Here is a 27,686-nt window from a genome sequence, read left to right as displayed (position 1 = left end):
AACAGGGCACCCGTAACAGTGCGCTTTTGTATGGAGCGCTGTGGAGCGCCTCTGCGCTCCGGCGCGGGCCGCAGCCGCACCAGCTGCCGGCTACACCAGCCAAGACGTCTGCCTGGCGTCCCGCATCTCTTTTATACCTGGGAATTTCCCCGTTCTGTGGGCAACTAAGATCCGTCTGGAAATGCGTCCCTGACTCACCCTCTCCGCAAATCCAGCGAGAGCTTCAATCCTGGGTTGTTCTCACAGCACCATCTTGAGTCCTCCTCCGTACTTCTGACTTTCTTATGTAAAAGTAAAGATTTTTGATCTTCTTTATAGGGAGATATTAAAAAGCACACGTTTGTAAGATCAAGAACTATACACTATGAGCCAGAGCTTGTGTTGATTTTTTTCTAATAAAGATACTACATTCAGCTCTGTCAACTGCAGTTGAAGCCACCAGGTGGTTCAATTTAATATGTCACCATTGCTTCAGGTGGAAGTAGGTACCTCAAGGGCTAGGAGAGCTCCTCCAAGGACTGGCCTATCTCTCTCCCTGCTCTGAGCCCCTGCGTCCAGACCATTTTCCATCATTCGTTCACTCATCCATCCATTCATCTGTTCCTGCCACCAGCTCTACATGGCTGGCCCAGCATCAGAGGAGGGGTGGGGGAGACAGAGCTAGGTACAGACACTGCCAGCAGGCTGTGGTCAGGACCTGGTAGAATGAGTAACTGGGGAGGGGCACTTACCTGGGAGGAGAAAGGGAAGGCTCCTTGGAGGAGATGGTCTTTTTTTTTTTTTTTGAGATGGAATCTCACTCTGTTACCCACGCTGGAGTGCAGTGGTGCAATCTCAGCTCACTTCAACCTCTGCCTCCTGGTTTTAAGTGATTCTCCTGTTTCAGCCTCCTGAGTAGCTGGGACTATAGGCACACACCACCACGCTCAGCTGATTTTTGTATTTTTTAGTAGAGATGTGGTTTCACCATATTGGCCAGGCTGATCTTGAACTCCTGACCTCATGATTTGCCCACCTCGGCCTCCCAGAGTGCTGGGATTACAGATGTGAGTCACTGCACCCAGCTGGAGGAGATGGTCTTAGACCTGAACCTTGCAAAGCTGTGCTCTGACCCACGAAGCCTCCCATGCATGGGTGAAATTTGGGAAAGGAAAATGTGGGATTGTGAAGGTCTTCAAATGCCAGTAAGGGAAGGTGTGAGACAGACCTGTATATCCGGAATATTGCATAGGGACTAGTGAGAGGGCTGGACTAGATGGGGAAGATTGAGGGTGGGGAGGTCTCAAAGGAGGATGAGCATGGTCCAGGCCGTAAAAAATGGGGCTCAAGTCCAGGCAACTGGGTGGAGCAGATACACAGGGAAAGTACAAAGGCAGGCTTGGGACATGTTCACTCCAAGGGGGCTGGACCTTGGGGGCATCTTATGGGCTAAAGACAAAGATGGCCTAGGAAGCATCAGTGTGTGGTGGGGAGTGGAGACACTGAAACTGGCAGAGAGGATGAAGTCTCCCCAGAACACAGTGGAGAACAAATCCTGAGACTGACCCCTGGGACAGAGGCAGGCAGAGAACACAGGCCACAGGGATAGAAGGTGAACTGGGTAAGGATGGTGTCCTCGCAATGGAAAAAGGAGAAGCATCAAGGAGCAGGGATGTAGTTCTTGATGTCAGAAGCTGCTGAGATGTAGGAAAGGACTGAGCCATGCAGACCCCAAAGTCATGAGGGAGGAAAGCTGAGAGTGGGGGCTGGGAACAGAGGGCTTAGCTGCTCTGAGTGAGGTTAAGCAGGGATGGGGAGGGAAGATGGAAACCCTGGCTGGGGAACTGGGGATGGATAAAATAAAAATGAAAAAAATTTATCACCATTAACCATCATGATCCATCCTGTATTTGCAGGAGTCATGTAGGTAAATTCAACAGGGATATGATGGAAACCAACACCTCTGCATCCTTTAAATACCTGACTTGCGCTTATTCCCGACATTCCTCTTGGGATAAGCTTCTAATTTACTATCTTGGCACTCTGGTGGCAGGAGGGCATTTTTCAGGGTCGTTTTCTAGCTATTCTTACCATAATAAGTTCTATACAATAGGGCAGGGCCTGTGAAAGTTTGGCCAGCTGTTAAGTGTGTCTATTCAAGCTTCACATCTGAGACCTGGGAATACAGCCACAGAACAGGTTATTTCTTGTTCTCAGGATTCTAGTTTGCAGAATTTTTGGATGCACAATGATATGGCTTGGCTGTGTCCCCACAGATGTGTTCTTGTCTTGAATTCCCATGTGTTGTGGGAGGGACCTGGTGGGAGGTAATTGAGTCATGGGGGCAGGTGTTTCCCATGCTGTTCTCCTGATAGTGAATAAGTCTCACAAGATCTGATGGTATTATAAGCGAGAATTTCCCTGCCCAATCTCTCTCTTTGCCTGTCCCCCTCCACATGGGATGTGACCTCCTCCTCCTTGCCTTCTGCCATGATTGTGAGGCCTCCCCAACCATGTAGAACTGTAAGTCATGAAACCTCTTTCTTGTGTAAATTGTCTAGTCTCAGATATGTCTTTATCAGCAGTTAAAATGGACTATTGCACACAGTCATGAGGACTAGGGCTGGAACTGCATTTATCACCTGGCCTCCGTAAGTCCGTCTTCTACTGAGCGGTCTATGATGGCATTTTGGGTTGGCTTGTTTTGGTGGCAGTTCAGACCCTGTTATGTAACAGTCCTCAAAATGCCTGGAAAATGCCTTTCCTCAGTGTACAGTTTTTTTAGTAAATGACTGCGAGAGCTTCTGGGGAATGACTGGGGGAGTGTTTATGGTACATACTTGAGCAGGTTTTAGATGGTTCTTTCTCAAGGAAACATATACTCCCCTTTAATCATGGGCTCTCACCTATGAACTGGCTGAAAACTTGATGAGAGACCACAATATGTTTCCATTTTGCAGCTGATGTCAGTCTTTTCTTCAGTTGTTTTGTGTTTTATTTTATAAGGTAAATAAGTAACATTCTGGCTGGGTACAGTGGCTCATGCCTGTAATCCCAGCACTTTGGGAGGCCAAGGTGGGAGGATCACAAAGTCAGGAGTTGAAGACCAGCCTGGCCAACATGGAGAAACCCCATCTCTACTAAAAATACAAAAATTAGCCAGGCATAGTGGCACATGCCTGTAATCCCAGCTACTCGGGAGGCTGAGGCAAAAGAACCACTTGAACCTGGGAGGCAGAGGCTGCAGTGAGCCGAGATTGCGCCACTGCACTCAAGCTTGGGCAATAGAAGGAAACTCTGTCTCAAAAAAAAATAATAAATAAGTAGCATCCTGATTGATGGGTACCCATCTCTCTTGTTCCTAGGAACAGCATGATCTCTTAACCATCACCACAGATGTTTGTAGGTTAAGCCACTCAGATCACCATTCCACCCTTGCTGTCTAATACCAGTGATGTCTGTGTTGCCTCTGTCAGTTAGGTGCCACTCCCTGACCTCTGCCATTCCAGAATCTTATTATGTCCATTGATACTAGAGGACCAGTGTCAAGGCTGCGTCTCTTCAACCATATGGAAGAAATGTGACATTGAGTCTCTCAAAGATCCCAGTGCAAACTTTCTGGATTGGTTCCTTATTGCTTTAGTGAAGCAAATACCTTTCAGGGATTCCTGGGAAATATAGTCAAGATAGTGGGTTTTCTGATCATATGTAATAAGTGTAATACATATATTTTAACATTTTCACTGCCACGAGCCTTATTATGCCTTCCTCAATACTCTGCCAAAGTGGTTCTGGCATCTCCACCTCATTTGCTGCAGGACATCAGCATGGCCAAAAGTCAAGAGCAGCAGATTAGAATGACTCTGGTGGGATGCAGTGGCTCACACCTGTCATTCCAGCACTTTGGGAGGCCGAGGCAGGAGGATTGCTTTTTTCAACAAAAAATAAGAAAGTAATTAGCCGAGTGTGGTGGTGCACTTCTGTGGTCCCAGCTACCTGAAAGGCTGAGGTGGGAGCGTTGCTTGAGCCCGGGAGATGGAGGTTGAAGCGAGAGCTGTGATCATACCTCTGCACTCCAGCCTTAATGACAGAGTGAGACCCTGCCTCAAAAACATACTAATTAAAAATAAGGAAAGGATGACTCCACATTTTTTTTCGGGAGGTTAACCCCCAAGTCACAAGAGAGTGCTCCAGTGTCCACAAGCTTTTCATTTTTTTTTTTTTTTTGAGATGGAGTCTTACTCTGTCACCCAGGCGGGAGTGCAGCAGTGCAATCTCAGCTAACTACAACCGCTGTCTCCCAGGTTCAAGAGATTCTCATGCCTCAGCCAGGTTTACAGGCACCTACCACCATGCCCAGCTAATTTTTGTTTTTCGTATTTTTAGTAGAGAGAATTTCACCAGGTTGACCAGGCTGGTCTCGAACTCCTAACCTCAAGTGATCCACCTGTGTCAGCCTCCCAAAGTGCTGGGATTACAGGTGTGAGCCACCACACCCAGCCACTATACAGATTTATATTTCATCCCCTCATCACTCTCCTGGTTTGATACCCTTGAGATTCACTCTCACACGTTTGTCCATCGTTGCTAATACTTCTTATTTTGGTTCTGTAATTGTTTTGACTGTGTAAGCTGTTTCAGACCCTTGCTATTCCTAAGGCAATGAAGGATGTGATGGCAGATCCTGGACAGAAGACAAGCATTGTCTTCCAGGACACCTGACTCAGATGAGGTTTCTGCAAAGCTTCCAGGGATTGGCGAAATTTTCGTCTGTAACAAGAAGGAGAGGACATCTTCTTCTGGCAGAAAATTCAGGGGAATTTGTGGGTTCCAGATACTGAGGTTTATCTACCCAAATGTCACCATGTCAGCTTTCAGGAAGTCACTTTTCCTCTCAGGGCCTCAGCTTTGGCATAGACTTTTTGAGGCTATGCATTCAGTCTGCTTCGCACTTTTGCTGCTCTTACCATTGAATCTTGGGCCTGGTTTTTCAGCACATATTCCCCTACAGCTACAGGAAATGAGGATCATTTTCTTTTCATTTTTCCCCCTTTTTTGGTTGATTTACTTTCCCCCCCACAAAGTACAACTCACATGCAGCAAAGTACACACATCTACGTCTTGAGTTGATATATGTTTATGACAAACTTATACGCCCTTATAGCTTACTGCTCAATCAATATGCAGACCATTTCCAGCATTTCAAAACGCTTCTTCATGCCTCTCCAAAATCAACATTCCCCCCACAACAGTATCACTGTTTTACTTCTTTCACCATAAATTCATTTTCCCTATCATTTAACCTTATCTAAATGGATTCATGGCTTGGGATCTTTTGCTCATCATTATGCCTGGGAGACACATGCATGTTTTTGTACAAAGCAGTAGTTCTTTTTTTTTTTTCCTTCTGAGACAGAGTCTCGCTCTGTCACCCAGATTGGAGAGCAGTGGCGTGATCTCAGCTCACTGCAACCTTCACCACCTGGGTTCAAGTGATTCCCCTGCGTCAGCCTCCTGAGTAGCTGGGATGACAGGTGCACACCACCACACCCAGCTAATTTTTGTATTTTTAGTAGAGACAGGGTTTCACCATGTGGACTAGGCTGGTCTTTAACTCCTGACTTAAAGTGATCCACCCACCTTGGTCTCCCAAAGTCCTGGGATTACAGGCATGAGCCACCATGCCTGGCCCAAAGCAGTAGTACTTGTTAATTGCTGTTTAGCATTACATGGTATATCACTATTTATTTATTCATTCTCCTACTGATGGACATTTGGGTTATTTTCAGTTTGTGCTATTATGATAAAACGACTATGAAAATTCCTTTTCTTTTTTGAGACAGGGTCTCACCCTGTCGCTTAGGCTAGAGTGTAGTGGCACAATCTTGGCTCATTGCAACCTCTGCCTCATGGGTTCAAGCAATTCTCTCACTTCAGCCTCCTGAGTAACTAAAACTACAGGTGCTCACCACTACACTCAGCTACTTTGTGTATTTTTTTTTTTTTTTTGAGATGGAGTTTCGCTATTGTTACCCAGACTGGAGTGCAATGGCATGATCTCAGCTCACCACAACCTCTGTCTCCTGGGTTCAAGCAATTCTCCTGCCTCAGCCTCCCGAGTAGCTGGGACTACAGGCATGCCACCACCATGCCCAGCTAATTTTTGTATTTTTAGTAGAGACGGGGTTTCACCTTGTTGACCAGGATGGTCTCCATCTCTTGACCTCGCGATCTACCCAACTCGGCCTTCCAAAGTGCTGGGATTATAGACATGAGCCACCGGGCCTACTTTTTGTATTTTTTAGTAGAGACAGGGTTTCACCATGTTGCCTAGGTTGGTGAAAATTCTGATATGCAACTTCTGGTGTATATAAATACTCATTTCTTTTGGGAGCATAATTTTCTAGGAGTAGAATTTGCTGAGTCATGCGCATATAATTTTAGATTAAAATGGCCAGTTTTCCAAAGTGGTTGTACTAACTTAAACTCCCCCTCCACAACATACAATGTTCCAGATGCTCCACATCATTGAGTACTTACTTCTTGTTGACAGTCTTTTGAATTCAAGTCATTCTCATGAGAGTGTAATAGCATCAAATTACAGTTTGAATGTGCATTTCCTTGATGAGTAATGACCTATTTGCCTTTTCCTATGCATTCGGCCATTTGTTTATCCTCCTTGTGAAAAGCATTTTGGGGACAGATTTTTTAAAATTGGGCTTTTTCTTAGAAAAATGTGGATTTTTAAATTTAGTGATCTATAAGAATTTTTTTATATTCTAGATCTAAGTATTGTGCTGATCTGTGTTCCAGGTTTTCGTCTTGCCTTTTAACTCTTCCGGTAGTGTCTTTCGATGAACTTTTAATGAAAGTTCTTCATTTTAATGAAGTCCAATTTATCAGCCTTCTCTTATGGCTAGTGCCCTTTGTTCCATTTGCTCTCAGCAAGGTCATAAATAGGTTCTCCTGTGTTTTCTCCTAGAAGCTTGTTTTGCCATCTGCATTTATGTCCATGATCCATGTAGAATTAATTTGGCCGTATAGAGGAAGTAGAGGTCAAAGTTTGTTTGTTTTCATATGGTTCTCTAGCACCAATTATCAAAAAGACTGTCTTTATTTGGAAGTGTCTTTTTTTTTTTTGAGACAAAGTCTCACTCTGTCACCCAGGCTGAAGTATAGTGGCATGATCTCAGCTCACTGCAACTTCTGCCTCCCAGGTTCAAGCAATTCTCCTGCCTCAACTTCCTGAGTAGCTGTGATAACAGGCAAGCACCACCACATCTGGCTAATTTTTGTATTTTCAGTAAAGATGGCATTTTGCCATGTTGGCCAGGAGGGTCTCGAACTCCTGACCTCAGGTGATCTGCCTGCCTTGGCCTCCCAAAGTGCTGGGATTACAGATGTGAACCACTGCACCAGACCTAGGAGTATTCACTGCCATGGAGGACTCTTTATTTCTCTAGTGGGCAGTGAGTTGTTAGCTACATGACGTGAGTATGTTGATTTCTTTTATCAAGACTTTAAAAGCAGCTAACCAAAGCCACGCCATTCTATAATTCCTTTTAAAAGTAATTTTTATAATTACTCTTGCTACCTCTTCCAGTGCTAGAATACTGTATAACCCATCCTTTGCCTTCTGCCTCCATCACATTCCAATCAAACGTAGACAATGGCAATCATGGAAGCCATTTTATGAATCAACCAGAGAGTGTAACCCTCTCACATGCTATCAGTGAGTGATAGAGCTTTTTTGCTGCCTGACCAGTGGTTAATCCCGGTTTTGAATCCTGTCTTGAGGGTGTTCTTTCTATGGCTACACTTGCTTCTTCTGGGTTTCCCCCAGAGCAGAGCCTGGGCCTAGGGTTGCGTGCAGATGCTTGATTTGGTATGCGATTCCAGGGAACAGGAGTGAGGAGCCAAGGAAAGGAAAGTAGGGAAGGAGAGACAGGCACTGCTAGACTGCATTGTGGGGTTGGTGTTTGTTTCTGCCAACACCTGCAGACCTCTATCTGAGGGATAAAATAGGAAGCATTCTCCCCACTGGTGGTGAACACTTCTGGTATCTCAGTCAGTCCCAGAGGGCTCCTGTGTTATACTACACCACGCACCACTGAAGCCCATGGGCAGGAAGCAAGAGCGTGTGACCCACTCTCTCTTTTTTCTTGAGATGCAATTGTACTCTGTCACCCAGGCTGGAGTGCAGTGGCACAATCTCGGCTCACTGCATCCTCTGACTCCTGGGTTCAAGTGATTCTAGTTCCTTGGCCTCCTGATGAACTGGGACTACAGGCACCTACCATCACACCCAGCTAATTTTGTATTTTTAGTAGAGATGGGATTTCGCCATGTTGACCAGGCTGGTCTCGAACACCTAACCTCAAGTGATCCACCCGCCTTGGCCTCCCAAAGTGCTGGGATTACAGGTGTGAGCCACCTTGCCCAACCTGCCCACTCTTGAGGTGAGATACGGAGAGAGAAAATGAGTAAAAGCCTATGTGGAATCATTTGCATCACAGTCAGATGTGAGAAAGGAGAAGTACGCAAAAGCTTTCCAATGCTTTCCAGCTCCTTCCACTCAAGGACAACAATGCAGCCAGACATCGAAAAGTATCTGAAGTCAAGTACCTGAAATCCCATCAGGTGCTCTCTCCACATCTGTATTTCCGTGTGTTTCTGCTTCATGTTTCTTTCTTGACAATACAGCTTTCTTTGCTTCACAAGTACAAGATGGGTGGAAAACGACCATTTCATCTCTTTTGTGTTTACCTGTTTCCTACTGAATACAGCAACTGAGCAGAACCAGAGCTCTGTGTTCCAAGTCCAAATACCCTGTAAAGGAAATCTGCTTGCTTCAGGTTGGGTCTGGTATCAAGGGCTAATGGAGTAGAATCATGTCATTCTAACACAGTTGCTAAGAGTGTGGTTCCATGGATTGCGTATAGGTCAGGGTTTTTGGCTCCTGTGCTAACTCCCTTGGCAGGGGAACTGCCTTTTAAGGTACCCACTACATTAATTAAGCTCGTCAAAACCTTATTCTTTCTATCTTTAGTGTAATGCTAAGAAAGTCTTACTCTACTCCATGATTGTATAAACATTCATTTTACATTTTCTTCGTGTGTGTGTGTGTGTGTGTGTGTGTGTTTATTTTTTGAGACAGAATCTTGCTCTGTCACTCAGGCTAGCGTACAGTGGGTTGATCATGGCTTACTGCAGCCTCAAACTCCTAATCTCAAGCAATCCTCCTGCTTCAGCCTCCTGCATAGCTAGGATTTCAGGTGCCACCACCACACCAGGCTATTTTTAGAAATTTTTTGTAGGGACAGGGTCTTGCTGTATGTTGTCCAGGCTGGTCTCAAGTCATCCTCCTGCATCAGCCTCCCAAAGTGTTGGGATTATAGGTGTGAGCCACTGTGCTCAGCCTTCTAATATTTTTATGATTTTTTTAAGTATTTAATCCATCTGGAATCTATTTAGGTACAAATTATAAAATAAGGACCCAACTTTTGAAAATATGATTAGTTATCTCACCACCAATTATTTAATAATTCATTTTCTTCCCACTGATTTAAAATCCCCAATTTTTTTTTTTTTTTGAGATGGAGTTTCACGCTTGTTACCCAGGCTGAAGTACAATGGCGCGATCTCGGCTCACTGCAAACCTCCGCCTCCTGGGTTTAGGCAGTTCTCCTGTCTCAGCCTCCTGAGTAGCTGGGATTACAGGCACGTGCTACCATGCCCAGCTGATTTTTTTTGTATTTTTAGTAGAGACGGGGTTTCACCATGTTGACCAGGATGGTCTTGATCTCTTGACCTCATGATCCACCTGCCTCGGCCTCCCAAAGTGCTGGGATTACAGGCATGAGCCACCGTGCCCGGCCCAAAATCCCCAATTTTTTAATACACCAAATTATATATATATACACACACACACACACACTCACTCACACATGCATGCATGTGGCAGTGTGTGGGTAATACTACTTCTGATCTTTTCCACTGCTTACTTCATTACTGCTTTAAATATATATTTCATATAACTAGTAATACTTCATAACTAGTTTGAAAACAAGTACTCCCACTGGTTTTAAATTTCTTTAGAGGGCCGGGCATTGTGGCTCACACCTGTAATCCCATCACTTTGGGAAATTGAAGCAGGAGTATTCTTTGAGCTCAGGAGACCAGCCTGGGCAACATGGCAAAACCTCGTCTCTACAAAAAATTCAAAAATTAGTTAGGTGGGGTGGCACACCTGTAGCCCCAGCTATTTGCTTGAGCCTGGGAAGTCAAGGCTGCAGTGAGTTACAATTGCACCATTGTATCCAACCTGGGTGACAGAGCAAAACCCTGTCTCAAAAAAATTTTAAAAATTCTTTTAGAGGAACAACTTACACACACACACACACACACACACACGTAATCTAGCAGTCTCTTATGCATACTAGACAATGATAATGATTATAGTTTATATATAAGAATACAGATGCATGGTTAAATATAAGATATATATTACTTTATAGCTTTCATAAATTGCATATCATCTGGAAAAGATTATATCGATCTATCGATACATGTTTCTGTTTGATAGTTTCCATGGTAACCATGGTAGCTTTTATTATTGTTTTAAGTAATTTCTCTTCCCGAGAGAGGATTACATATATCTCTGCCCAAAATAACTCACAGTGCCTTTGATAAGGTTTGGCTGTGTCCCCACCCACATCTCATCTTGAATTGTACTCTCATAATTCCCATGTGTTGTGGGAGGGACCCAGTGGGAGGTAATTTGAATCATGCACGCGATATCCCCTGTACTGTTCTCATGGTAGTGAGTAAGTCTCGTGAGATCTTATGGTTTTATCAGGGGTTTCCACTTTTGCATCTTTCTTATTTTTTCTTGCCACGGCCATGTAAGACGTGCCTTTCACCCCCGCCATGAATCTGAGGCCTCCACAGCCATGTGGAACTGTAAGTCCAATTAAACCTCTTTTTCTTCCCTGTCTCAGATGTGTCTTTATCAGCAGTGTGAAAATGGACTAATACAGTACATTGGTACCAGTAGAGTAGGGCATTGCTGAGAAGATACCTGAAAATGTCGAAGCAACTTTGGAACTGGGTAACAGAGAGGTTGGAACAGCTTGGAGGACTCAGAAGAAGATAGGAAAATATGGGAAAGTTTGGAACTTCCTAGAGAGTTGTTGAATGGCTTTGACCAAAAGCCTAAAGTGATACGGACAATAAGATCCAGCCTGTGGTGGTCTCAGATGGAGATGTGGAACTCGTTGGGAACTGGAGTGAAGGTGACTCTTATGTTTTAGCAAAGAAACTGGTGGCATTTTGCCCCTGTCCTAGAGATTTGTGGAACTTTGAACTTGAAAGAGGTGATTTAGGGTATCTGGAGGAAGAAATTTCTTTTTTTTTTCTCCTTCGAGACAGAGTCACCCAAGCTGGAATGCAGTAGTGCCATCTCAGCTCACTGCAACCTCTACCTCCTGGGTTTAAGCAATTCTCCTACCTCAGCCTCCAGAGTAGCTGGGATTACAGGCATGCATGATGACACCCAGCTAATTTTTGTATTTCCAGCAGAGACGGGGTTTCACCATGTTGGCCAGGCTGCTCTTGAGCTCCTGACCTTGTGATCTGTCCACTTCGGCCTCACATAGTTCTGGGATTACAGGTGTGAACCACTACACCCGGTAGAGGAAGAAATTTCTAAGCAGCAAAGCATTCAAGAGGGTGACTTGAGTGCTGTTAAAGGTATTCAGTTTTATAAGGGAAGCAGAGCATAAATGTTTGAAAAATTTGCAGCCTGACAATATGATAGAAAAGAAAAACTCATTTTCTGAGGAGAAATTCAAGCCAGCTGCAGAAATTTGCATAAGTAAGGAGGAGCCAAATGTTAATCCCCCAGACAATGGGGAAAATGTTTCTAGGGAATATCAGGGGTCTTCACAGCAGCCCCTCCCATCACAGGCCCAGAGGCCTGGGAGAAAATTGTTTTGTGGCCCAGGCCCAGGGTCCCTGTGCTGCGTGCAGCCTAGGGACTTGGTGCCTTGTGTCCCAGCTGCTCCAGCCGTGGCTGAAAGGGGCCAACATAGAGCGTGGGCCATGGCTTCAGAGGGTACAAGCCCCAGGCCTTGGCAGCTTCCATGTGGTGTTGAGCCTGTGTGTCAAGAATTGGGATGTGGGAACCTCTGCCTAGGTTACAGAAAATGTATAGAAACACCTGGATGCCCAGACAGAAGTTTGCTGCAGGGGTGCCTCTGCTAGGGCAGTCCAGAGGGAAATAAGCAGTCAGAGCCCCCACACAGAGTCCTTCCTGGGGCACCACCTAGTGGAGCTGTGAGAAGAAGGCCGCTGTCCTCCAGATCCCCGAATGGTAGATTGACCAACAGCTTGTACTGTACACCTGGAAAAGCTGCAGACATTTGATGCCAGCTGGTGAAAGCAGCTGGGAGGGAGGCTGTGCTTGTAAAACCACTGGGGCGGAGGTGCCCAAGACCATGGGAACCCACCTCTTGCATCAGTATTACCTGGATGTGAGGCCTGGAGTCAAAGGAGATCATTTTGGAGCTTTAAAATTTGACTCCCCCACTGGATTTCAGACTTGAATGGGCCCTGTAACCCCTTTGTTTTGGCCAATTTCTCTTGTTTGGAATGGGTGTATTTACCCAATACCCGTACTCTCATTGTATTTAGGAAGTAACTAGCTTGCTTTTGATTTTACAGGCCATAGGTGAAACGGACTTACCTTGTCTCAGATGAGACTTTGGACTGTGGACTTTGGGGTTAATGCCGAAATGCGCTAAGACTTTGAAGGACTGTTGGGAAGGCATGATTGGTTTTGAAATGTGAGGACATGAGATTTGGAGGGGCCAGGAGTGGAATGATATGGTTTAGCTATGTCCCCACCCAAATCTCATCTTGAATTATACTCCCATAATTCCCGTGTGTTGTGGGAGGCACCTGGTGGGAGATAATTTGAATCATAGAGGCAGTCTTTATTAGCAGCATGAAAACAGACTAATATAGCCTTCTATGGAAAAACCACACATTCCTTCTCCATTGATACTGGTCTTAGCCATGTGGCTTGTCTTGGCTAATGGCATGTGAGCAGATGTGACTTGCATTATGTCAAAATAAAAGTGTTGTATGTTCTTGTGTGTTTTTGCCAATTCTCTCCTCTTTTCCCTGTGCTCTGAGAATGGTACATCTCAGATACTGAAGAACACACATAGAGCAAGAGAAGAATTGCTATCAGCCCATAACTGATGAGCAATATGAATGAGAAACCATCCTTCATTGGTTAAAACCATGGTGATTTGGGGGTCGTTACTGCAACCTTCCTAGTAAACACTGACGATGACACCTGGCGTGCTCACTGTGACAGTCGCATTTTGACTGCAGTTATCATTTGGGTCAATCTGGCTGACATAGCTATCTTTTATAATAACCCAAAGCAGTTTGTTAACTCAAGACTTCTTATAAATGTAGCAAAAAAAAAAAAAAAAGTTAATTAGAGTAACTGAGTCCTCAGTGGGCATACAGCACATAAATTTTACTCAACAATTTTCTTAAATAGAGTCAAGCTGGCTGGGCGCAGTGCCTCATGCCTGTAATCCTAGCACTTTAGGAGGCCGAGGCGGGCAGATCACCTAAGGTTGGGAGTTTGAGACCAGCCTGACCAACATAGAGAAACCCTGTCTCTACTAAAAATGCAAAATTAGCCATGCATGATGGTGCATGCCTGTAATCCCAGCTACTCAAAAGCTGAGGCAGGAGAATCACTTGAATCCAGGAGGCAGGGGGTTGCGGTGAGGCGAGAACCGCGCCATTGCACTTCAGTCTGGGCAGCAAGAGCGAAACTCCGTCTCAAAATACATATGTATATATAGTCAAGCTGTTAAGCTCTTTAGGTTGTAAGTAAAAGAGACATCCTTCAGCAAGACCTAGCAACAGTGATTATTATAAATATATATTTGGCAAAAAGAGACACAGAATCTTAAAGAAACTTAAGACCAACAGATATCTTCAGAATCTGGACCGATTCCACGGTAGCTAAGGGACAGTGCTTTATCACTGTCACTTGAGTGCTGTGGTATTATTAACATGGCTCGGATACTCTTGATCTCTGTTCCTCTTAGTGTCTTTTTGCTTCTCTTTCTGCTCCCAGCTGACTTCCTTACGGTTTATTCTGCACCCTTCCCCTTCTTCAAAGCTTCTGCTCTAACTACCATTTCTGATTTTTAGTACCTTTATCTTGCTCGTAAATTTGGTTTGTTCCAGGCTCCTCCTGCCCCTTCCCTTCTTCTAGGATATCTTTTTTTTTTTTAGATTATAAAAACTTCCTGTTTAATCAAGGTTTATAACATGAACAGATTTCTTGAATAAAATGGAAAGCTTCCAGTACACTGAAACATAAATCCACAAGTCACCTACATACAACACCTGGCAGAAAAAAATAAAAGCAAGTTTACATGATCCCTGTAACAGCCATGGTCTTAATCTCAGATGCTTCCATCTGCCAAGTGTGTTCTGGATACACAGCACACTGTGGCTTCTGGGGTCACACACAGCTGAGGCTGTGGGTCCACAGAGCACTCATCAGGCTGGGCTATCTTGGTGGTGGCTCAACTCAGGAAGCAAAGCAGTTACCAACACATTCAAACAACAGTGTATTGAATCTTAAATATCAAAGTGAGAAACAAGAAGGCAACACAATAATATTAGGAAGTAAGGACAGCTGTGTAAAGCTTGAGGCTGAAAAGTGGCTTGCCAGCTTCATTTCTTCGGAGTCTTATTCTGTCATCCTGGCTGGAGTACAGTGGCATGATCTCGGCTCCTGCAACCTCTGCCTCCTGGGTTCAAGTGATTTTCCTGCCTCAGCCTCCCAAGCTGGGACTACAGGTCAGAGCCACCATGCCCAGCTAATTTTTGTATTTTTAGTAGAGACGGGGTTTCACTATGTTGGTCAGGATGGTCCCGATATCTTGACCTCCTGATTGGCCTGCCTTGGCCTCCCAAAGTGCTGGGATTATAGGCGTGACCCACCGCGTCTGGCCTGGGATATCCTTTAAACTTCAACTCCCACGATTAATTGCCTCATGTATACTCTCCCATTTCAAATTCCTGAGAGTATGATTTTGTTGAACCCAGCTCTAGTGGGTTAAATAGTCTCTCCCTCCAATATTCATGTCCACTTGGAGCCTCAGAATGGGGATTTTTTTGTTTTGTTTTGTTTCATATGTTTGTTTGTTTTGAGACAGTCTCTCTCATCATCCAGGCTGGAGTACAGTGGTGAGATCACATCTCACTGCAGCCTTGACCTCCTGGGCTCAAGCAATCCTCCCACCTCAGCCTCCTGAGTAGCTGAGACTATAGGCACATGCCATGACACCCGGCTTATTTTTATATTTTTTGTATAAATGGAATCTCACTGTGTTGCCCAGGATGGTCTTGAACTCCTGGGCTCAAGCAGTCCTCCCCACTTGGCCTCTCAGTGTGCTGGGATTACAAGTGTGATCCTTTGCACCCGGCCTAAAACCCAATCTTTATTGCATCACTTTCTGCTAACCAACTGACTCATTTACCATAAATAATTTAATATGTTACGATAAATATTTATAGATTGACATACATTATTTTCTTATTTACTAATGATTATTGCTGATTAACTGATAGCAATTTGAGCCTGAAAATTAGTGGGCTGTATAAGAACAGACAGTAGGGGCCAGGTGTGGTGGCTCACACCTGTAATCCCAACACTTTGGGAGGCTGAGATGGGCAGATCATGAGGTTAGGATATCAAGACCATCCTGGCCATGGCAAAACCCTGTCTCTACTAAAATACAAGAAATTAGCTGGATGTGGTGGTGCCTGTAGTCCCAGCTACTCGGGAGGCTGAGGCAGGGGAATCACTTGAATCCGGGAGATGGAGGTTGCAGTGAGCCGATATCATGCCGCTGCACTCCAGCCTGACAAAAGAGCAAGACTCTATCTCAAAAAAAAAAAAAAAAAAAAAAAAAGGAATAGGCAGTAGGATCAGTCTAGCCCATGCACCATAGTTTGCCAACCCCTGCTATAGAAAAGACTTGTTGTTGCTTATTCACCAAAAATCAATCTTATTTTCCAAATAGGACACTAATTTCCTTTTGGGAACCTTTCCCCTAGTCCCACCTGTCGTTGAAAATGATCAGTGTGCACACTTGCAATAATGCCACAGAAGCATGGGGCCCTCGCTATGGTGATTGGCTCCGAGTGAATATTACAGTTACATGGTATCTACTTTTTCTTTTTCTTTTCTTCTTTTTTTTTTTTTTTTTCGAGACAGAGTCTCACTCCATCACCAGGCGCCAGGCTGGAGTGCAGTGGCACAACCTCGGCTCACTGCAACCTCCACCTCCCAGGTTCAAGCAATTCTCCTGCCTCAGCTTCCCAAGTAGCTGGGACTACAGGTGCACGCCACCATGCCCAGCTAATTTTTTTGTATTTTTAGTAGAGACGAGGTTTCACCATGTTGGCCAGGATGTTCTCAATCTCTTAACCTCGTGATCTGCCCGCCTTCTTTTTTTTTTTTTTTTTTGAGACAGGGTCTTTCTCTTTTGCCCAGGCTGGTATGCAGTGGCAAGATCATGGCTCAGTGTAGCCTTGACGTCTGAGGCTCAAGCAATCCTCCCACCTCAGCCTCCCGAGTAGCTAGGACCACAGACACATGCTGCTGTACCTGGCTAATTTTTAAAATTTTGGGTAGAGACAAGATCTTTCTAGGTTGCCCAGGCTGTTCTCAAATTCCTGGGCTCAAGCAATCCAACTGCCTCAGCCTCTCAAAGTGCTGAGATGACAGGCTCAGCCACCCTGCACCCCGCCTTGTTTTTCTTTTTCCACAGGAACCTGTGGTGATAAGGAAGACGTGAACCTGGGGATACAGAAGCTAGCACATGAATGCTAACAACGAAGCTGACGCAGTCAAAGGCAGTGCCAAGAAACTAAAAGGAAACAAATTTGGATTACAGTTTTGGAGTTCCTGGGTCAAGCAGTTCATGACACTGAGGCTTTTCTGCTACATTAATAAATACTTTTTCTTTCCTGCTAAAGTGAGTTTGTGTTGGCCTCTTTAACACTCAAAACAACCGGATACTAACTGAAGCAACACTTCTTACCTCTTACACTCATTTCACCCGTAAAACAGAAACAACACTTAAACTTGGATCGCAACACAACTACCAAAGCAGAAAAGTTCAAATCAACAAGTCATTCATGGATAATGTTTGACTGAAACTGCATTTCTCCTCCAGTGTGAGTGTGCTGTTGGCGAAATGTTGCGTGTTGATTCTGCATGCCTTTGTGTTCTACACGTAGTGTGTGTGCTATGTGATGAATCGTTTCTTTATCATTTTTCTCAGCTTGAATGGTTGCATCACCTCCATTCACAGAGCTCACTGTGACGGCATTCAACCTTGTCTAGGTACAAGTGTGTAATTTACATGATCGTTGCCTCTGTACTTTCCTTGGTAACTTAAACAAAGAAGACCATCACTCACCATGCTTGCCTTTCAAATTACATTTGATATCTAATTAAAGTCTCATTTTATTAGATTTCTGAAGCCAAAGTCTTTGACCTATGAAAGCATGTTTCAATTATGAATGGAAAAGGGAAGCTTTGTGTTATTAACAGGAAAAGAATTCAAGCGTGATGGTTGTGTCAATGCCATTGGGACATGCCAGTGCTCAGTAACTCAACAGGCAAGCCTATTAGACCTTCTTTACTCATTTGTGGCCCTTTTCTTCACTTTCTACTGACTCCCACCTGTGTTTCATAATTCTCTACATTGGTGTGGTTTATTACTTCTAATAGGGATCTGAAACTTATTGTGCAACTTGTTAGAGTCTCTTTGTGTAAAATACATAAAAGTCTTCCTACTATTAGAATGCTGTAATGTGGACCTGCCAACCTGAACAAGTGAACAAATGTGCTGTTCATTTTAACCAACAGTGGTGTTTTAGTTACCTATTTATCTCCCAAATCTCAAAAAAACAGTAGCTTACAACATGAAGCATTTTTTTTTCTTACCAGTCTGTGGGTCAGCTGGGGTAGCTCTGCTTCAGCCTGTGGGTCATCTTGGCTTGGTGGATTTTAGTTTAAATGTAAGACTGTTTGTTTTTTTTTTGAGTCAGAGTCTTGCTCTGTCACCCAGGCTGGAGTGCAATGGCACGCTCTCGGCGCACTGCAACCTCCACGTCCTGGGGTCAAGCAGTTCTCCTGCCTCACCCTCCCAAGTAGCTAGGATTACAGTTGTGTGCCACCACACCCGGCTGATTTTTGTATTTTTAAGTAGAGACAGGGTTTCATCATGTTGGTCAGGCTGGTCTCGAACCCCTGACCTCGTGATCCACCCGCCTCAGCCTCCCAAAGTGCTGGGATTAAAGGTGTGAGCCACTGCACCCGGCTGTAAGACTGTTTGTGTGTCTCACTCTGGGGCCCAGACTGAAGGGATAGCAGCTAGCTGGTGCATGCTGTCTTCATGGCAATCACAGGGGTGCGAGAGGCTGAGCCAAAGGATGCAAGCATGTTTAAGTCTTTTGTGTATGTCATGTTCACTGATATTCCGTCCAGAACCAGCCACATGGGTGGATCATGAGTAGAGGGCAGAAATACACCCCACCCACTCCAGTGAGCTTTCAGTTTACATGGCTAAGGGGTGGAGGGAAGAATTTTGGACAATAATCCCATCTAGTACATATGGCTTCAATTTGTATGAACCCTATCTGTACTCCTCCAACCCTCTGATCTCAATTGCTGTTGCTAATATGCCCTGTGGGAGCGAGAGGGCTTTCTATAACTAGGCTGAATTTTAAAGGAAGAGAATGACTTCCAGATAGCTTACTGGCCATCAGTCTAGGAGCTGTTACAGCTGAGAAACATTTTAACCCAACCCTCTGGCTTCTTTGTTGATTTATTTTTCTGATAAAATTCATATTTATAAATATTAAGCTTTAATGAAGTAAATGGGTTTAATGCAGTAAAAAATAAAGCATATATGATTTATGCTACCATCCGTAAATATACAATATAACTAGTAAGAAATAAGGGGTCTCAGTCACACCTAGATTTATAGGACCCAGCACATAGTACTGGGTATATAGTAGAAGCTCAGTAAATATTTGTTGATTGAAGTATGTTTTCTTATTTACTAATGATTTACTGAAGAACAGACAATAACTTGGGCCTGAAATACACATTTCCTTTTTAAATTATACATATACACACACACCCACACCCACACACACACACACACACCATACACACACACACACCATACACACACACACACACACACACATATATATATATATAATCAATATCCTCTGACTTTATTAGTGTCTGTTAACCATATTGAAAAGGTAAAAGGTAGTCATTTATTTATTTATTTAGAGAGGGAGTCTTGCTCTGTCACCGAGGCTGGAATGCAGTGGCACGATCTTGGCTCACTGCAACCTCCGTTCCCGTGTTCAAGCAATTCTCCTGCCTTAGCCTCTCAAGTAGCTGGGATTGCAGGTGCCTGCCACCACACCCAACTAATTTTTGTATTTTTGGTAGAGATGGGGTTTCACCATGTTGGTCAGACTGGGCTAGAACTCCTGACCTCAGGTGATCCACCAGTATCAGCCTCTCAAAGTGCTGGGATTATAGGCATGAGCCACCACACCTGGCCAGTAATGGTGTTTATAATGCATGTATAGAAAAATGATATGTTTGTGTTTGCTTTTTTAGGACCAAGAAAAAGGTATTGGTTGTTGTTTTTCCCACTTTCGGTATTTTTAAAAAATAAATTTTACTGTGCATATTTGAATTTTACAACATCAACATCATTTTAAGAGATACATATAGATAGTAACATGATTACTATATTCTCAGTTTTGTTTTAAAAGAATACTTGTTTATATATCCTTTTGATGTGGTAAGAGCCCTTAGGAGAATATCTAAATGGATAGTTAGAAATATGTGTCAATATAAGCAAAATCAGATTTTCAAGGTTGTAAGTATCAGCCAATGAAAATACCAATTAAAGTTACCTTTAGCACTTAAAATTATGTATGATATAGATATAAAAGGATCATAATGCATGAGAAAGGCAGTAAAAAGAATAGATAGTGCTTACAAAACTGTTTTCTTCATGAAAGGAAATAAGTTAATTCCTAGAGTTGATTTTTTTGAAAACTGAATGCATCATAAAACAAAAAGAACTTAATTGAAAGATAGTTGGCTCTGTGTCATAGGTCATCTGTTTAAAAGAGCAATACTAAAGTAACTAAATGCCTTCTTGGGTTTCCTTCAATGTTTCTGAAGTTTCAGGCTATTTCCTTTGCTTTCTTCTAGGAAACATTTATTATGGCTTTAATATGCGCTAATGTTTCAAGTTATAATCATCTTGCAAGATATACTTATGGCATAAAGACAGGAAGGAAACTAATACTTATGCAATGTCTACTATGTATCTCTGGTAAGGTGTTGAGATAAGAAATATTCCCATTTTGGAAGAGAGAAAGCTAGGCTTAGAAAGTTGAAATGACAGAGTTTTTTTTTTTTTAACTCCAAAATCGTGTTCTTTGGCCTGAGCCAAAACTTGAGAAAACTGTCCATGGGATAGTGTAGTAAGCTGGTATGAACTCCCCTTGCAAGTTCAATAATTGCAGTGTAATAAAATCAAGTTTTATTTAGAAATAAACAAACAGCTGTATGCATATGTTTTGCAATAGACAAATCACAATAGTCCAAAGTCCTGCAGTCGATATTCCCAAATGCCACAGAAGAGGCCCCGAGGAACAGTTCAAACGTGGATCTACCCGCTAACTGCTCCCCAGGCGTGGGTGGCCCCTCCTGGCTGGAATTTCTTTTGTGGTTATTCCTGCAGCGTCTGCAGCCTTGACCTTATTCCTGGCCTCAAAATCCACTTCCTCTTCTGGTGAAGATCTTGTTTTTCTTATGCTTCTAGACCCAGTTTCCTAGTCTGGTGACACCTCCAGACATTTTTCTTTGACATTTCTTGATTTGTAAGAATGCTTCCACACTCCTACACCAGGTAGGAGCTACCTCTTTTATCAAAATACTTTTCCCTTCTTGTCTTATCAGTGACAAACATTTAGCAAGTATTTGTTGCCTTCACAGTCTCCTTCTAACCTGTGCATCCTGTCCTCAAAGAGTCTGTAATCAACCTAAGGAGAAAAGCTCTTCCCATAAAAATAATGAGAGCTGAAGATAAGAATAGTTTTGTTACAAGGCTTCGTTGGAGGGGCCAGGCACAGTGGCTCATGCCTGTAATCTCAGCACTTTGGGAGGCCGAGGCAGGTGAATCACCTGAAGTCAGGAGTTCGAGAGCCACCTGACCAACATGGTGAAATCCTGTCTCTACTAAAAATACAAAAATTAGCCAGGCATGGTGGCAGGTGCCTATAATTCCAGCTACATGAGAGGCTGAGACAGGAGAATTGCTTGAACCCAGGAGGCGGAAATTGCAGCAAGCCGAGATCATGCCACTGCACTCCAGCCTGGGCAACAAAGAGGACTCTGTCCCCCCCAAAAAAAGACTTCATAAAAGGAAAGGATGAACATGTGCTGAGGGAGTTGAAAGTCGATGGAGCCTTGAAAGCATATGTTGACCACAGCATGCACCCCATCTCCCTACCCCCATAATCTGACATCTTGCACTGGCCAGCATTAAAGGACACATCAAAGATGTCAGGAACACAGGGACACAATGAGACCATCACTCTGGAGGAACAAAGATATCAACACACTCTTTCTTCTGTGCTGAGTCATCTTCCCTCTCATAAAGTTCCCTGCAGAGCTTTAAGAGGGTTTGTTTTCTCTTTGGGCAGTGACTTTACTCCCAAAGCCCCGAGCTTATGAGAAAAGATGCCCTGACTTTGCTCTAGGCCTAAAGGGAAGACATACTTGTGGTTTCTATCTTGTCTAACCCAGCTTACAGAGTAGATGAATATCTGGCAGAAACTCTAGTCCTATAATAAATGTGCATTTCCCTGAAAAGGGCTCTGCGTCATATTTCGCTAGAGACTTTTAAGCTATGCCAAGATAGTATAGTGACAGTAAATGGCTAAGGGCTTGGTGTTTGAAGTCAACAGACCTGTTACGTGTCTCTGAGATGGTTGCAGTTAAGTATAGCAGTGAGAGCTGAGAGAGCCCCAGAGGTCTTCAACAGAGCTAACAGTAAAATTTGGGAAAATGCCAGATTATTGTTCTACTGCCCTAGAATAAGTTAGCAGATCTTGGTGCTCAGGATACCTGGGATCAGAGACTTCCTGTGTTTCTATGTGCTTCACACATGTTCATGTGAACAATCACCTGGTGAGGTAGGAGCTCCATTTTTACAAACTAGACAAGTTAATTTGCCCGCACTTATGAAACTATTAAGTGACTGATTGATAATACTTTTTGGGATGCAAATATAAGTTCATGGGTTGCACTAGTTTTTATTTAATGCAATTAAAGAATTAACATCCTGAAAGTCAGATGAATAGTTTGCTCCACTGTTCTAATTTACTAATCCAAGTAAACTTTAAAGTGCATGAGATATTGCTGAATTAATGTGTTGCCCCTCCCACGTCATATATTTGCACTTTTAACTGGCACTAGGATGTATCTTAATCCCGTTATTACTTTTTAAAAGAAAAGCAGTGTAAACTTGCTGCAGTGAATTCTTACTCCAAAGCCCCTTAAATATAACTGCATGGTGGCTCTAACTCAAATGTGGTGGTGCAGGGTGGAGGTGGGGGTTATATGGGAGTGGCATGCTCTTACAAGGTCTTTTTTTCCTCCATTTCTGTGTTTTTTTTTTTTTCCCCTGAGTTAGCCCCTGGGTGACCCACCCTATACCCTAAATTATACATGTGATGATCAACTACTATTTTAATCCCAAGGGGATGAGAATTTTGATCTGGCAGGTGTACAGAGGCTTTAAAATACCCACAGATGGGCTTATAATCCCAGCACTTTGGGAGGCCAAGGCTGGTGGATCACGAGGTCAGGAGACCATCCTGGCTAACATGGTGAAACCATGTTTCTAGTAAAAATACGAAAAATTAGCTGGGTGTGGTGGCGAGCACCTGTAGTTCCAGCTACTCGGGAAGCTGAGGCAAGAGAATCACTTGAACCCAGGAGGTGGAGGTTGCAGTGAGCAGAGATTACGCCATTGCACTCCAGCCTGGGTGACAGAGCCAAGCTCTGTCTCAAACAAAACAAGACAAACAAAAAGAAAAACATTATGTAATTGTTATGATGTGATATTTCAAATTAGCAGTGAATAATGTTTTTACCTTCTTTAGGAAAAGAAACTGAAAAGATATTATGTGTTCAGATTACAGTTTCATTGATGTTCTCTTTAAATTATATGCAGTCAGCCTTCTGTTCTCATTAGTTCTACACCCATCGATTCAATCAACTGGAGATTAAAAAAAAAGGTTTTTTTAATCACTTCTGTATTGAACATGTAACAGACTTTTTTCCTTGTCATTATTCCCTAACTAGTTCAACATAACGACTATTTACATAGAATTTCCATTGAATTAGGTATTATAAGTAATGGTATTATAAGATGATTTAATGTACACAGGATATGTGTAGGTTACATACAAATGATACTATGGCATTTTATATCAGGGCCTCGAGCATCCCTGAATTTAGGTATCAGTGGGGGTCCTAGGACACATCTTCCACAAGTACTGAAGCATGACTGTATTCATTCTACATGTCAATAAAAAATTTTAGGCCAGGCTCAGTGGCTCACACTTGTAATCCTAGCACTTTGGGAGACTGAGGCTGGTGGATCACCTGAGGTCAGGAGTTTGAGACCAGCCTGACCAACATGGAGAAACCCTGTCTCTACTAAAAATACAAAATTAGCTGGTTGTGGTGGGGCATACCTGTAATGTCAGCTACTTGGGAGGCTGAGACAGGAGAATCTCTTGAACCTGAGAGGCAGCGGTTGTGTGTGGTGAGCTGAGATCGCATTATTACACTCTAGCCTGGGTGAAAGGGTGACACTCCATCTCAAAAAAACAAAACAAAACAAAATGAAAAACTTTTAGCTTTGTTTTTTCATTAGAGTTGTTTCTGGTAATAAGCATGGGAAAAAAAGTTCACATTGCACACCATGTAAATCAAGTTTCTCAGGCATTCCTAGCGCAATCTGATGAAAACATCTTTCCTTAAGGTGCTTTATAGTCTCCGGAAAAACAAAATTGCTACTTTTTTTAGCGACAGGTTGTTGCTGTGTCACTCAGGCTGGGAGTGTAGTGGTGCAATCATACCTCACTGCAGCTTTGACTTCCTGAGCTCAAACGATCCTCCTGCCTCAGCCTCCTGAGTAGCTAGGCTCATGCCATCACACCAGCTAATTTTTTTTTGGAAAAAGTTCCCATTATGTTGCTCAGGCTTCATCTCCTGTCTTCAAGTGATCCTCCAACCTCAGCCTTCCAAAGCACTGGGATTTACAGGCATGAGCCGCTGTGCCCAGCCTAGTTTTATCAGTTATAAGTGTGTTTGCCTGAAAGCACCTGAAGACCCAAGAAAGGTAGGTTTATTTATTTATTTTTTGAAATGGAATCTCACTCTTGTCACCCAGGCTGGAGTGCAATGGCACTATCTTGGCTCATGGCAACGTTGGCTCACCGCAACCTAGGTTCAAGCGATTCTCCTGCTTCAGCCTCCTGAGTAGCTGGGATTACAGGTGCCTGCCCCCACACCCGGCTAATTTTTGTATTTTTGGTAGAGATGAGGTTTCATCATGTTGGCCAGGCTGGTCTCAAACTCCGAACCTCAGGTGATCCACCCACCTCATCCTCCCAAAGTGCTGGGATTACAGGCGTGAGCTACCAATCCCAGTCAGAAAGATAGGTTTAAATAAGTAATGAGTTTATTTGCCTCAAGTGACAAAGATATCTAGAGACAGGTTTCCAGGGCTGAGATGGTGGCTCAACCATGTCTTCATGTGGCTCTCATTTGTGTGAAAGATAGCTTTACTTCAGGCATCATGTCAGCATCCCAAGTGGGAAGAAAGAGGAAGAAGAAGGTAGAAAGTGTGCTGGGAGTTGCCAGCCCAAAGTTTATTTGATTTTTTGTTTTGTTTTGTTTCGTTTTTGAGACAGAGTCTTGCTCTGTCACTCAGGCTGGAGTGCAGTGGTACAATCATGGCTTACTGCAGTCTCCACCTCCCAAGCTCTCACGATCCTCTTGCCTCAGCCTTTCAAGTATCTGGGACCATAGGCTCGTACCACCATGCCCAGCTAATTTTTAAATTTTTTTGCAGAGATGGGTTCTTCCTGTATTGTCTAGGCTTGTCTTAAACTCTTGTGCTCATGTGATCCTCCTGCCTTGGCCTCTCAAAGTGCTGGGATTACAGGCGTGAGCCACCAGGCCCAGCCTGCCCAGCCTTTAAAATAGTGTGTCTAAGAAGCCTCAAGCAGAGACTTCTGTTCATACTTCATTGGGCAGAACTGGGCCACATGGCTTTTCTACCTTCATCACATGGAGTCTATCTAGGAAATCAAGTGTCTCGCTTTGCAACCTGCATATGTGTAGAGGAGGCTAGTTAGAAAGGCAGTGAAGTGGGTGGTCAGAAAGCCAGCTCTTAATGTGCCGTCCCTAATGTGGGATTCTTCTCTTACTGATTTCTTGTCATGTGGAATTACTTTAAACAAACAAAAAGTTTTCAGTTCAGTAGTTCTAGTTTAGGAATGCAATGTCCTCACCACTTATTTCCTCTTTTAAATGATAGATTTGAGCTGTCTTGTCTTGAAATAGCTACTTATTGTAGCTTGTGTTTTGAGAGCAGCCTATCTAAGATCAAATGACAAAATGAAGGAAAACATCTTGTGACCTTTTTCATTTTAGTCATTTGGGATCTATTTCTTGCCAGGACAGACAGTTCAGTATTATGAAATATTCTGGTGTTTATTTGTTCAAGACCGAGATAGAACCATCATGAATAATGAATATACAAAAAAAGAACCAAGGCATGAAATATACATTTTGGAAACTCACTTGGATCTGTTGAACTAAGTCAGTTCCAATTAAAGAATTTTATTATCTTTTTCTTTGGAGGCAAAAGTTGTATGAATTTACATGGGTAAAATTTCCTTAATTGTAGTTCTTAAACTCTACTAAAGACAACTGAACATTGTCTATTAATCATAAAAATATCTAATATGAGGCCGGGCATGGTGGCTCACACCTGTAATCCCAGCACTTTGGGAGGCCGAGGTGGGTGGATCACGAGGTCAAGAGATTGAGACCATCCTGGTCAACATGTTGAAACCCCATCTCTACTCAAAATACAAAAAAATTAGCTGGGCGTGGTGGCGTGTGCCTGTAATCCTAGCTACTCGGGAGGCTGAGGCAGGAGAATTGCCTAAACCCAGGAGGCAGAGGTTGCAGTGAGCCGAGATTGCACCATTGCACTCCAGGCTGGGTAACAAGAGTGAAACTCCATCTAAAAAAAAAAAAAAAAAAAAAAAAATCTAATATGAGTAGCAGATCATTCTAGTCATCAGATTATTGCAACTCAGACCTTTAAAAATATTTCTCTTTACAGTTAGAACATAATGCTCTTATTAGAGAAACGTTGTAAATGATGTGAAATGATCCTATTATACATGCCCTATTATGAACATTATGAATGTTATTAACATTTTGATGTGTTTTTGTTTATGAAAGAAAATAATCAGAGTCATTATTAATTGAATATATATTCTATGCCAATAATGCAACATGTAACTCAGTCCTCTCAAAAAGTGTAGGAGCTAGGTACAGTTTTGTCCCCATATTTACAGATGAAGACAGTTACAATTAAATAATTTGCTCAGAGTCACATGGCAAGTGGCACAGCTGGATGTGAACTTAGAAAGTCTTCAAAACTTCAACATTTTGAGAACTTGACCAGCCAGTTTCAGGAATCTAGGAAGCTGAAGGAGACAGACATAAGGGTTTACCAATACTTTTCTTGTATCACTTGATTCAAGATTCTGATTTTCAGAAAAGACTGATAACCCATCTATTCATTAGTAGCCTATATCTGAGAGTTATGTTGATTCTTCTTCTTTTCTTTTTTTTTTCCTGTTGGTATTCAGACCCTGTATGTTGGTTCTTGTTCTCCCAAGGGCTGAAATTTCATGTATCCCTAGATTCTGTGAGCTCTTCTGTAGCATTCAACAATTTTTTTTTCTCAGTTCCAATGCAGTATTCAACAATTTTTTTTGCCTTAATTTTTTCCAGAATGTTTCTGATGTGTCCTATTAAAGAACACCGATACAACAGATTTTGTAACTTGGAAATTTAAACATCTTTTCTGTGGGAAAATGCATTGAGTTTCCAACAAGGAACCTGTAGATGAGCTTCTAAAAAACCATCGATTAGTCAGATATTCCATTCATAAATATAAAGCATTGTCTGTTCCTTATATCCTATCCTAATTGACCTTGTTTTAAAAAGTCTCTTTTTTTAGTACTACATGATCACTTTATTATTGGACATTATAAGCATAAGTCCCTAATATATTGACTTTAAAACTGTGTACATTTAGTCATTTCCATTTGGCAGAGACTTTATCTATTTTAAATAATAGCTAGTACACCATTTACACTCAGTGAAATTATTCATACTCTTTCATTTGTTTTAGTTAAACAAATTCTAGTGAGTTTAT

General features: G+C 42.9%; 1 long non-coding RNA gene across 1 annotated transcript in view; it reads left to right on the top strand.

Moving 5' to 3' along the window:
- LOC108591313 (uncharacterized) overlaps window positions 1–17,066 on the top strand; it is a 54,682-nt gene extending 37,616 nt beyond the window's left edge. The window contains exon 3 of the long non-coding RNA XR_013534580.1: window positions 16,860–17,066. This is a non-coding gene — a long non-coding RNA (uncharacterized LOC108591313). The remainder of the gene's footprint in view (window positions 1–16,859) is intronic.
- Window positions 17,067–27,686: the final 10,620 nt, after the last annotated feature.

Source organism: Callithrix jacchus, chromosome 4, assembly GCF_049354715.1.
Source record: "Callithrix jacchus isolate 240 chromosome 4, calJac240_pri, whole genome shotgun sequence".
NCBI lineage: Eukaryota > Metazoa > Chordata > Mammalia > Primates > Cebidae > Callithrix > Callithrix jacchus.
This window is presented reverse-complemented; position numbering and strand designations above follow the sequence as displayed.